Below are 13,278 nucleotides of genomic sequence, written 5' to 3'. Positions count from 1 at the left end.
GGAAAGCAATTTTCAAATAGAGATTTAGTGACCAAAATCCTTAGATCCCTACCTTTGTCATGGGAATCCAAAACCTCCGCAATCATCGAAGCCAAGGACATGAATACATTAAACCTAGATGAACTAATAGGGTCCTTGATAACCCATGAGATGATTTTCAAAACAAAAGCGCCCGAAATTGAAACTAAAATTGAAAAAGAAAAAGCAGTTACTTTTGCTTGTAATGTAGGTGATAATGAAGATGGAAAGAAAGACATGGAAGATGAAGTTGCCCTCCTAACAAGAAGGATCAAATTCTTACAAAGGAACATGGGAGGCATGAAAAATAGAAGAACCAATCCTGCATTCAAGAAGAAAGAAGAGCTCGGTGACGGATTTTCTCAACCCCGATGCTACGGTTGCAAGAAGCTTGGACACATTCGTCCGGATTGTCCACTCAACAATGAGCCTACCTCAAATAATCGCTTCAAGAGAAGAGAAGGCAAGAAAGGAATGACCGCCACATGGGATGAGGAAATTGAAAGTGAAGGCGAACAAAATAATGGAGAAGATTGCTTGTTAGCAAAAAACGTTTGCTTCATGGCCTCAACAAACGACAATAAAGAGGTAAATACTTTAAATGATGTCATTATTTTAAAAGAAGTTATAGATTCCTTGCAAAATGCACATGATGAACTTGAGATTGAATTTGATAAAAATGCATCACTTGAAAATTCTCTTGCTAACATGACAAAAGAATTTGGTTGGCTAAAGAAAGACCATGAATTTCTAGATGATGAAAATGAAAAATATAAAGTTGAAATTCATGATTTAAATGCTACTATCAAAATCTTAAATGAAAATCGACAAGAACTATCTATTGAAAACAATAAGCTAAAGCATGAAAATAGTAAACTATCTTTTGAATATGATGAACTAAAGAAACTTTTTGAAAAATTTGAACATAGTTCATTGAAATTGGATAGGCTTGTTAATATTCAAAGAATGCCACATGATAAAAGTGGACTTGGACATAAATGGAATACTACAATATCCAACTATAAGAACAGACTTGTAAAGGCTTCTTCTAGTGGTACCAAAACTTATTTTTATTGTGGTCTAGAAGGATATTATAAAGTTGCTTGCATGCATGCTAAACAAGATAAAATCAAATTGAACTTCAAAGTAAAAACAAATGAACTTACCTAAAGGATCTCACTTGCCTATTCATATGTAGGTATGCCTTAAAAGCCATAACAAGAAGAACACATGGTACCTTGATAGTGGATGCTCTAGACACATGACCGGAGACCTCACTCAATTCGCATCCCTATCACTCAAGGATGGTGGAGACGTTACCTTTGGAGATGATAAGAAAGGAAAGGTCAAAGGAGAAGGCACCATAGGTAACTCTACCTCTCCCATACATGATGTACTTTATGTTGATGGCTTGTCCCATAATTTTATTAGCATTAGTCAATTGTGTGACAATGGTTTTGAAGTAATCTTCAATCCTGACAAATGCATTGTTAAAAATAAGATAGATGGAAAAGTGAAATTCATAGGTTCTAGAGACAATAACATTTACACTATTGGACTAGATGATCTTAGACTCCAAAATGTGACTTGTCTTAATGCCATTAGTGAAGATTCTTGGTTGTGGCATAAGATGTTGGGTCATGCCGGAATGGATCTCATTTCGACCCTCTCCTCAAAAGACATTGTTAGAGGATTGCCTAAGTTCAAATACATCAAAGATCACATTTGTAGAACTTGTCAATTTGGCAAACAATTAAAAAACTCATTTGCCCTAAAAAATATGATTTCAACTACTTACCCCTTGCAACTACTTCATATGGACCTTTTTGGACCAATGAAAACTAGTAGCCTAGGTGGAAAGAGGTACGTGTTTGTAGTTGTGGATGACTACTCACGATTTACATGGGTCATATTTTTAGCACATAAAGATGAAACCTATGAAAATTTCCTTAAATTGTGTAATCAAATACAAAATGAAAAATGTATTGCCATATCTTACATTAGGAGTGACCATGGAACAGAATTTGAAAATGTACATTTTGACACTTACTGTAGTGAACATGGTATCAAACACAATTTTTCGGCACCTAGGACACCTCAACAAAATGGGGTTGTAGAAAGAAAGAACCGAACCCTCCAAGAAATGGCTAGAACTATGTTGCATGAAAATGATCTTCCTAGATATTTTTGGGCAGAGGCGGTTAGCACCGCTTGCTATATCATAAATAGGGTATATATGAGGCCAATTGCTAAGAAAACACTCTACGAGCTTTGAAAAAACTTGAAACCAAATATAAGCTATTTTAGAGTGTTTGGTTGTAAATGCTACATCTAGAACATTAAAGATAATTTACACAAATTTGATAAGAAGTCGGATGATGGCATATTCTTAGGGTATTCTTCACATAGCAAGGCATATAGAGTATTTAATAGAAGAACTCTAGTTGTAGAAGAATCCATGCATGTGACATTTGATGACAGAGAGCCAACACCTCAAGAAATGCCACATGATGAGGATGAACATATTGAACATCTCTTACTTAAGACAAATATTCCTCCCCATGCATCTACGAGTAATACATTACCTAGTGAGGAAGTTGAGAATGTAGATGATGACTCATTGTCTAGGGATAGGAGAACATTGGTAGATCATCCTGAATCCCAAATCTTAGGTGATGCCACATCGCCGGTAAGAACTAGATCATACTATCGTAGTGTGAGCAATAACTTGGCGTTCCTATCCGAATTAGAGCCTAAGTCCATCAAGGAAACCGAAAAGGATGAATATTGGTTGATGGCTATGCAAGAAGAGTTGAGTCAATTCGAAAGGAACAAGGTGTGGAGGCTAGTGCCTAGGCCTAGTGATCATCCAGTCATTGGCACGAGATGGGTGTATAGAAACAAATTAGATGAAAATGGAATTATCACTAGAAATAAAGCTAGGCTTGTAGCCCAAGGGTACAATCAGGAGGAGGGAATAGACTATGATGAAACATTTGCTCCTATTGCCCGTATGGAAGCTATTAGGATACTCTTGGCATATGCATCTCATAAAGGATTTAAACTATATCAAATGGATGTCAAAAGTGTCTTCCTAAATGGCTATATCCAAGAGGAAGTGTATGTTGAGCAACCTCTAGGTTTTGAAGACTTCAAATATCCAAATCATGTCTTCAGGCTTGATAAAGCTTTATATGGATTAAAGCAAGCTCCTAGAGCTTGGTATGAGAGGCTTTACACTTTCCTAGTGGAAAAAGGATTTGAGATGGGAAAGGTGGATAAAACATTATTTATCAAAAGAGAAAATCAAGATATCCTCCTTGTCCAGATTTATGTGGATGACACCATCTGTGGCTCAACTAATCAAAAAATGTGTGATGAATTTGCAACTCTAATGAAAAATTAATTTGAAATGAGCATGATGGGTGAGTTAACCTACTTCTTAGGACTCCAAATTAAACAATACCAAAATGGGATATTTTTAAATCAAGAAAAATATACGAAGGAATTATTAAAGAAGTATGGCATGGATAGCAGTAAGACATCAAGAATTCCCATGAGTACAACTGCTAAGCTAGAAAATGATGAATTTGGTAAATCAATAGATCAAAAGATGTATAGGGGTATGATAGGTAGCTTACTCTATTTGACAGCCAGCATACCAGACATTATGTTTATTGTTTGTCTCTGTGCTCGATTTCAATCGGATCCAAAAGAGTCTCACCTATCGGCAGTCAAAAAGATCTTCAAGTACTTAAGAGGAACCCAAAGTCTAGGACTATGGTATGAAAGATCTACTGCCTTCACTCTCATTGGATATTCAGATGCAGACTTTGCTGGATGTAGAGTGGATAGGAAAAGCACTAGTGGGACTTGTCAATTCTTGGGAAAATCACTTGTTTCATGATTTAGCAAGAAACAAAATTCAGTAGCTCTGTCCACAACAAAAGCAGAATATGTGGCAGTTGGAGCTTGCTGTGCACAAGTCCTATGGATGAAAAGCACATTGATAGACTATGGAATTAAAATGGAAAATATTCTCATCCAATGTGACAATACTAGTGCTATAAGTTTGACAAAGAACCCCATACAACACTCTAGAACAAAACATATTGAGATTAGGCACCACTTCATTAGAGATCACTCACAAAAAGGGGATATTTGCTTAAAATATATCAACACTGAGAAACAATTGGCTGATATCTTTACAAAACCCCTTAGTGATGATAGAATTTGTTATATCCGAAGTGCCTTAAACATTTGGAGTGCGGATCAAGTCAAAGAAATTGCCAAATAAATACTTTGTGCCTTTCACCAGCTTATCTATATAGTATTTATATATATCATCTTTGTTTGGTAGTATCTGCATGAATGAGATGTCAAATATTAATCTTAAAAATCACTCAATTGGTACTCTTAGCCTTCTTAGTTTTCTAAGTTGGAGAGGTACCTTCACTTTAATTAAAAATACCTAATAATTTGACTTATGTCAACATCTCGATCATGAACAGGTATATGTGCATTACTTGGCCAAATATTTTATACCATAAGCATTGATTTAGGGGGAGTACCTATCTCAATCTTCATTTACTCCAAAATTGCTGTATATTTTAATTCACCCTTTCTGTCGATGACAAAAGGGGGAGAAGTTTGAAATTGATTATCTATTCAATTGACTATATGCACCATATGCTTTTAATTGTTATAATTTATCTGTGTGCATATATTGAGGGGGAGTTCCAGCATTCACTTGCCTACTATGTCACTCCACACACACCTCATAATCAATTTTGTTTGTCATCATAAAAAAGGGGGAGATTGTAAGCCCAAGGGTCTACTCTCCTATCTTGTTTTGATGATTCTAAACATAATTAATTATGTTATTGAATACTAATCAGTTTGCCTTGAAGTGTTGTGTTTAAGATAGGATTGATCATTGAAGAAACCAACACACTACATGGTCATTCTTGAAGACGTACCAACACAAGAGTCAAAGGAGCTAAGTGGAGCTCACATCATCTCTCAAGCAAGCATACACAAGATGGAAGATCAATTGAAGACCAAGACTAAAGAGAAGTTGAAAGTTACATAGGTATCATTGTACATCCTTTCTCTTTAGATTTATTAGTTCAAGGCAAGGTTTTTAAAAGAGTTTTCAAAAACACCTAAGAACTTAAATGGTTTAGTGAATGGTTATGTGGTGGACCAACATGTTGGGACCCTCATAAACATTCCAAAATTATCATAGGAGTTGAGTTCCAAAAGCCAAAAATCAAACAAGCAATAAAAATAAAAAGTCTGCTGATTTTTAGGCTTCTCGAAACTCCGAGATTTTTCTCGGAGCTCGGAACTCCGAGAAGTTCCCTCGGAACGCCGAGAAATGGTCCAGTAGCTTCTGGCCATTTTCTCGGAACTCCGAGAAATGGTCCAGTAGAAATTTTCATCTTCTGGCCGTTTTCTCAGAGCTCCGAGAATATTTCTCGGAGCTCCGAGAAATGGTCCAGTAGCTTCTGGGCATTTTCTCGGAACTCCGAGAAATGGTCCGGTAGAAATTTTTATCTTCTGGCCGTTCTCTCGGAACTCCGAGAATTTCTCGGAGCTCCTAGAATGGTTCTCGGAACTCCGAGAACCTCACGACAGCTGAGAATGTAGCCGTTGGGATTTAAATTAAAACTTGGTTTTTTATAACAACACCCCCAAACGGTCATATTTTGACAAGAGGCTATATATACAACATCAAGAGGATCATTTCCTCTCTCTTGAACATTTGAAAACCCCCCCTTAAGCATTCAAGTAAACTTGCAACCCTTTCAAGCTTCAGATTTTGTTTTTCCCAAACTTGCCTTGCACTTGCAAATCTATTGAGTTTGGATTTAGAGCTTCAACTTGCAACCTTCTTAAGAGAAGCATTCAAGGGACTACAACGTGCATCAAGCTTTCAAGAGAAGCCAAGCTACTCAACTTCTATTATTGTAAAGGTGGCTAGGGCATCCTTTCTTAATACCCTAGAGAGCATTCGCTTAGAACTCGGCGAAGGAGAGTCGGTGTAAAGGTGTAAGGGCATCCTTATTTAATATCCCTTGGAAGTGTAATCGCCTCGGAGCTGGGCATCGTGGAGGTCTCCAATAGTGGAAAACCTTAAGGACGATCTTAAGAAGAGTGGAGTAGGGCTTTGCCCGAACCACTATATATCGGTGTGTTCTTTCCTTTTCTTGCACCTTCATTCTTGTTTTTGGTTTGGTATTTCTTTTGTTTTTTAATCTTACTTGCACTAACCAACAATCTAATCTAAAGAAGAAATGTCAAACTAGGTTCACTACTTAAATTTTCAAAAGGCATAATTTAGTGTTTAAAATCAATTCACCCCCCTCTTGTTTATTTCAAGAACTTGGAAGCGCCTCGACACTCTGCATCTTTCCACAATTGATTTCCAGCGTCTATGGGTGAGCAGGAGTTCGAGAAATGGAGGTCCGAGAACTGCTAGTGGTATGGTTTGATGGTGTTCATCCAAGCCATCTATCTTCGTAGGGGTATGATCAAGACCGTTGATTCATGCGCTTTTTTTTATTACTTAATACTTTACCAATGAGTAGTGGTATTCTTCTCATAAGATGGCAGTTAATGTGGTTTTGTACATATGGAATTATGTGATGGACCACCTTGAAACGAGCGTCTCCTCTTAGCAAGTCTCACATTAGGACTGCAATAAAGTGGGACCATCTTGGTTTGACTTTTCTTAGTTTGCCGATGAAAACAATAAATGTTTGAACGTAAAAATAGATTTTGTGTAATTGTTCGTGATCACATGAAAATGGTGATTTTATATGCTTTGTGTGGCCCAAGTCAAATATTTTTCAAAGTAGTACAGGAAGCACCACTTCATAGGATGATCAAAACCGTTCATTTGTGGGGTCATAATGTAAATAGGTAGGAGTGTCAATGGATCCAGATGGTCTGATGGATCGTCCGAATCCGAACGTTAATGAATGTGATCTAAACATATGAATAGGATCCATGGGCATATTTCAGATCATCAAATCTGGGATCCGAAAAATTTCGGATTGGGTATGGGCACGCCACAGATGCCCATTGGATAGTCACGATCCGAAATGTTTTGCAAAAATACCCTCCAAATTTTGATAATGCTAATTGTTCTATGAAGGGTATTTTGGTCAAAACCTCTCTTATTACTTAATGAATCGGACATTTTCATTTCATACTTTCACGAAGGAAAAGAGAGAGGGGTTTTAGGGTTTTGTTCTTTTGGCTCCCCTGCTGCCATTAACAACAACAATCCCAAATCTCAATCTCTCTCAAGAAGACAAGAAACTCAAGAGGACTCCATCGAGAGAGACTCCATCATTCGTAGATCTTACATTGTCCTAGGAAGCTTTCATGTTTTTATTCCATTTCATTTTTTTAACATAAAAAATTCAGATCTAGGGTTCTGATTTCTCTTTCCTTTGCAGCTCGCCATCAAGTGATCAACAAGGTGATCAACAAGATCGATCCCTCTGCATCGACTTCTCTTCAAGCTGTTAAATTGCTCGCCTTACAAAATTAATTGTTTACTTGGCTTAGTGGGACATAATAGGACACTCCGATGGGCGGTCCGAATTAAAATGGATCGTGATCATGACGTGGAAAGTACGATCCAAAGAACAATCCGACTCCGACCTGACCGATAAGGAATTTGAATGGATCGTGACTCTGACATAGGTGGATCCGACCTGAAGTGGATCCGTTGACACCCCTATAAATAGGCTTTATCAAATAAATCAATTCCCTAAGATCATATTAATCCTCCGATCTGTACATGGACTGCACAATATAGAAATAGTCACTGATTGACCCTATGGGTTAGGTTACATTGTTGCTCAACAAATGCATTCTATGAAGTGGGCCCCTGTTAGTGTTGCATGTAGTTAAGAATGCCATTTAAGTCTTAAGATGGGGAAGCCACGTTGGGCATTAAATGGGCGATGATATTTTCAACCCTCTTGCATTACGCATTCAACCCCCCGACCTGACCGATAAGGTGGAAAGTAGGATCCAAAGAACAATCCGACTCCGACCTGACCGATAAGGAATTTGAATGGATCGTGACTCTGACATAGGTGGATCCGACCTGAAGTGGATCCGTTCACACCCGTATAAATAGGCTTTATCAAATAAATCAATTCCCTAAGATCATATTAATCCTCTGATCTGTACATGGACTGCACAATATAGAAACAGTCACAGATTGACCCTACGGGCTAGGTTACATTGTTGTCCAACAAATGCATTCTATGAAGTGGGCCCCTGTTAGTGTTGTGTGTAGTTAAGAATGCCATTTAAGTCTTACGATGGGGAAGCCACGTTGGGCATTAAATGGGCGATGATATTTTCACCCCTCCTCCAGTACACATTCAACCCCACCGCCCCCCTCTTTTAATGTGATTTGATGTCAAAATGCGTTAAAGTTGCACTGTTCATAGGGCTTGCAATTTCACAGGTGAAAACGGGGATCTGTCCCACCCTGCTCGGGACGGGGATGGGGACAGGGACGGGACGAGGATTTAAAAAAAATCCCCAGAGTGAGGACTGGGGGGGTGGAGATGCCCCGACCCGCCCTGTTTCAATATGCAAGCCATTATCAATACTCTCATATTTTAGTACTGTTTTAGTGTTTTTTTGTGACCAGTTGTGGACCCCGATCCGAGAGAGGTGGGGGACGAGCCCCACACGAGTCTCAGGATCATCCACGTGAATGGAGAGCTCTACCAAGGAACTCTCGAAAGAAGAATGCCTCTCACAGTATGAGTGGCGATATATGGTGAGATACCTCTCGATTCGGGAACTAGCTCAGATTCGAGGCGTACCTTAAACAAAGAAGAGTCGCCATCCAAGGAAATGGGCCCTGGATAACCAGAGATATAAAAAGAAGGTTCGTGCCTGGTTACAAATTTGGAAGGTCCGAAGAGCACCTCATCCGTCCAAGTGCAAACACCTGGTCTCTTATGCCATTTATTATTGATTTTGAAGAGTTTTGAACGAAAGTCATGTGAATGGGAACATATATCTCCGAGAAGACATCTATTATTAATGACTCAAGATTTTTGGTTTTCCAGATGTTTTTCAAGTGTTTTTGAGTTTTGACACAAGAGGATAGACTCCTATCATCATAAGGGTAAGACAGACTCCTGATATCCCGCAAAGGTTGGACAGCATCCTATACTTTGCAGGGGAAAAAAATAGAATCTCGACTCTACAAGGGTTGGACAGCATCCTATACCTTGCAAGATTGGATAAAATGACTTGATGAGAGGTTGGATAGAATCGTAACCCCTATGATGATAGGACTGACTCCTGAAAGAAGGACTGACTCTGAAATTAGTAATTCTAAGAAGGAGGAGCTAATGAGACAAGGCATGTCTTTTAAAAGAGAGGGAGGACAACTATGACCAATGAGACAAAGCCTGTCTCCAAATGATTTGACCTTTTTTACTGAGACATAGCTTGTCTCTTTAAAAAAAATGGGTGGGCTCTAGATGACTCTTTCATTGCCCTTGCAATGAGGCAAGGAGAGGCAACTAATAGACCGAGTTGGTCTTCTAGTGAGGATACAACTGCTTGTGAGACTCGGGCAGCCTCCTAATGTTTGACTCACTAATGAGACAGAGCTTGCAAAGTTTGTAATCAAATTGAGTATTCGAGCCTAACCAAATCCTCCCAGAGAGCATCCACCCCGAGTGAAGAAACCGAATTATCCCAGAAAACATCAGCACTGAGCAAAATATCTGATTTCTTCCTCAAAGCATTCGCTCTAAGCGTAGAACCAAAATTCTTCCTGAAAGCATACGCTGCAAGCGTAAAATCAAATTTTTCTCTTTGAAAGCATTCGCTCCAAGCGTAGAACCCAAATTCTCTTTGAAAATATTCGCTCCAAGCGTAGAACCTAATTTCTTCCTGAAAACATTCGCTCCATGCGTAAAATCAATTTGTTTCTTGAAAGCATTCGCTCCAATCGTAGAACCTAAATTTTTCCTGAAAGTATTCGCTCCAAGCGTAGAACCAAATTCTTCCTGAAAGCATTCGCTCCAAGCGTAAAATCAATTTGTCTCTTTGAAAAGCATTCGCTCCAAGCGTAGAACCAAAATTCTTTCTGAAAGCATTCGCTCCAAGCCTAGAACCCAATTTCTCCTGAGAGTTTTCGTCCTGAGCGTAAAATCAAATTTCTTCTTAAGAACATTCGCCCGAGCGTAGAAAAAGCCAAAGTCTCTCTGAGAGCATCTCTGAGAACATCAAGCAATTAACTAAAACCCGTTCCATTTTCAGACCCCTGAGGCATCTATTCTATATCATAACCCCTGAGGTATCAGATCCTTTCAAAAGTCCAATAGTCACCAAATCATCTTCTTCATTCTTCTTTCTCTCCAATCAATTTTAGGCCAGTCAAAATGTGCTCTGTTCAGCTTTGACATTTGCGCGACAAGCACGCTCTGCCAAAGAGGGGCATCTGTAGACACCCCATTTTGACTGTGCCCTAAACCTTCCAATTCTGTGTAAAACCCCATCAACTCAATGAGTTAGGGTCCCAAATTTCACCCTAAGCTAGCTTAGAGTCCCACTAAGGTCCCTGCAAAATTTCGTCAGAATCCGAGCGCATTTGCCTAGTGAACGAACCGAAGGAAGGTCGTAGTGCAAATGCCTAGAAGGGGGGTGGATTATCCTGGAACGGTACCAAGCAAATTCCGAATGGGACACGATTCTTTTGTGCGCCTATCAAGTTTCGCGCAACCGCGCGCCAATCACAAGTTAGTAGTGCCAATATCATTCTCCAAGAACTACTATAAATACCAAGCTAATCTCTTTAAAAAAATGAGAAAAGAAAGAATTTTTGTTTTTAGAGAGAGAAAAGAGAGAGTGAGAAAAGGGGAGAGAGAAAATAGATCTGAGAATTCAAACCCTATTTCGTTCCTTTCTTCTTCTCCGGTGGTTTTTTTCTAGTCGATCGTCTGCAAGCCTCCGGTCATTGTGGGACCCAATCCCGCGAGAGGGGTGGGGCGCGAGCCGCCACGCTCTCTCTTGGTCTCTCGTACCCACGCGATTGGCGTGTGCATTTTTAGTATTGATTTTAATTCATCTTTTATGTGAACTTGGGATCACAAAGGCAATCCGAATTCCTCACAAAAGAAACTCACAGAGTCACCACCTAGATGTGGGATCTAGGACCCATAATTAACCAGAAATCTAGACTCGCTACCTGGTTACAAGAATGGAAGGTATGGGGAGTTATCCACCACATGCACCATTCCTGCCCGATAATCAGTCTTCAATTCCTAAAGTTAACTCTTTTAAATTTATTTTAAATGGCTCATTTAACTCTATGTTAGTGTGCTAACTACGTGACATGCATCCTATGATCTAATTTCAGTGTGAATCCTAAATGTGTATCTTGATTTCTTAATTTGTCTGGATTCAATCTAAGTGAAAGTTCTCATAAAATTCTAATTTCAAGGAAATCCTACATATTTTAATTAAGAATTCATAATAAAATAAATATACAAAACCCCACATTTGTTGTGGAGCCGACTCGCGGTTGGTATGCCATCAGACATCCAAGCTGCCTACGTACCCAAGCCTCACTGGGATCAGAATCGACGTAGTTCGGTGCACCTAAGCTAAGCTACTTATGCCTAACTCAACTAAGACACCGATCTAGACTGATTTGACTGTTTCAACAGTTTTAAGAGGAGTTATTTAATTCAAGTTGAGGATTTTATTATCCTAGGATTTCATCTAAGATGCTATATGATTCTTATCTAAATGCAAGTTATTCCTTAGACTAATGCAGGTTAGCCTACATCCTAGTTTACTAGGCTTGTCCTAGGGAAAGATTGGGTGACTAGTGTAACTAAACCCATGGCACGGTTGCTATCCATAGCAAGCGTCTGTGATGATGCTGGACTCCTAACTCTAGGACTCCCTAAGACCTAAGACTCCCTAAAACTTAGGACAAGACACGACACCGGTGTTCCTAAATTGGGCTCTAAGGGTTCTTATGACGGAAACCATAATCCAATGGTTCCGAGAGACACGAGATGAATCGATTTCAGTTCTTGAAGTTAATGAATTTCAGATTTTAAGGATTTTCAGTTTATGGACAATTAAGGAATACCAATGGTTCTAGGGTTCACCAATTTCGGCCTAGAATGGCATCCACGGAAGGGAATCGTGCGCTCTTTCCTTGTGCAGTTTAATACTTAGGTTATAGCATCTTATTTCCTGGCATATCTAAGGATTTCCGTGGACAGTAACCTCGGAGCCAACAACATGCTATAGCTTAAATATTCAAATTGTCAAAGATCGGTTGCAGTTGGGATACGATTATGGATGCACTGGCCATTTTTCCAGGAAAATCTAAAGATCCTAAGATTTCTGTTTCAATGGATTAAGGAATTAATATGTGACAGAATTTTAAGGTTCTTTAGAAACTTTGTGATGATTTTTAATTAATTTCGGATTTTTAATGAATTTTATCAATTTTAAACATATGAGTGATTTTACAAGTGAAATTATTGCAAACGAATTTGAAACGAGTTGAAACTTCTACAGCAGCAAGATATGAATGTATGTAGCTTACTGGATGAGTTTTACAGATTTTTACATTAAGCTCATATTTAATTTTGATTTAACAATAATAAGACCAGATTGCAAAAATAGTATGAAATCTAAATTCAATGAAATTTCTACAGTATTAAGATATAAGTAAAAATAGTATGCTGTAAGATTTTCATGAATTTTAGAAACTATTTACTATCAATTTCGGATTGTTCAATTTTCAGACTAGATTATAAATTAACACTACATCCCATATGAAACAAGATCCAAATCAAATGAAAATTTTACAGAAGTAAGAAATATGAAATATAAGACTACTGTAAAAATTTTGAGAATTGTATATGTGATCTGATGTCAGTACAAAGTCCCCCAAAATCTGATAATTTTCAAAGAAAGCATAAAATAATATACCAAACAAATTTCAAAAATTCTCAAACATTCATGGTAGAATTTATCAGTATCATATTATTTTTCCACTAAATTACATTATTTTTGGACTCTGTTTAGTATATCTTTTATTTTTCTTCGTCGAAAAGATATTTTTGAAGAGTTTTCTATTTTTAAAACACGATTTTCAAGAAAATTACGACTCCGGAAAATGTCCTTTAATCTTGTTCTGATATGATGAACACAAGAAAAATTTAAAATTCCAAA

The sequence above is a fragment of the Tasmannia lanceolata genome, unplaced genomic scaffold (genome assembly GCF_043159265.1).
Source record: "Tasmannia lanceolata isolate RefF3 unplaced genomic scaffold, GAP_Taslan_0.1 ptg000008l, whole genome shotgun sequence".
In the NCBI taxonomy this organism is placed as follows: Eukaryota; Viridiplantae; Streptophyta; class Magnoliopsida; order Canellales; family Winteraceae; genus Tasmannia; species Tasmannia lanceolata.
This window is presented reverse-complemented; position numbering follows the sequence as displayed.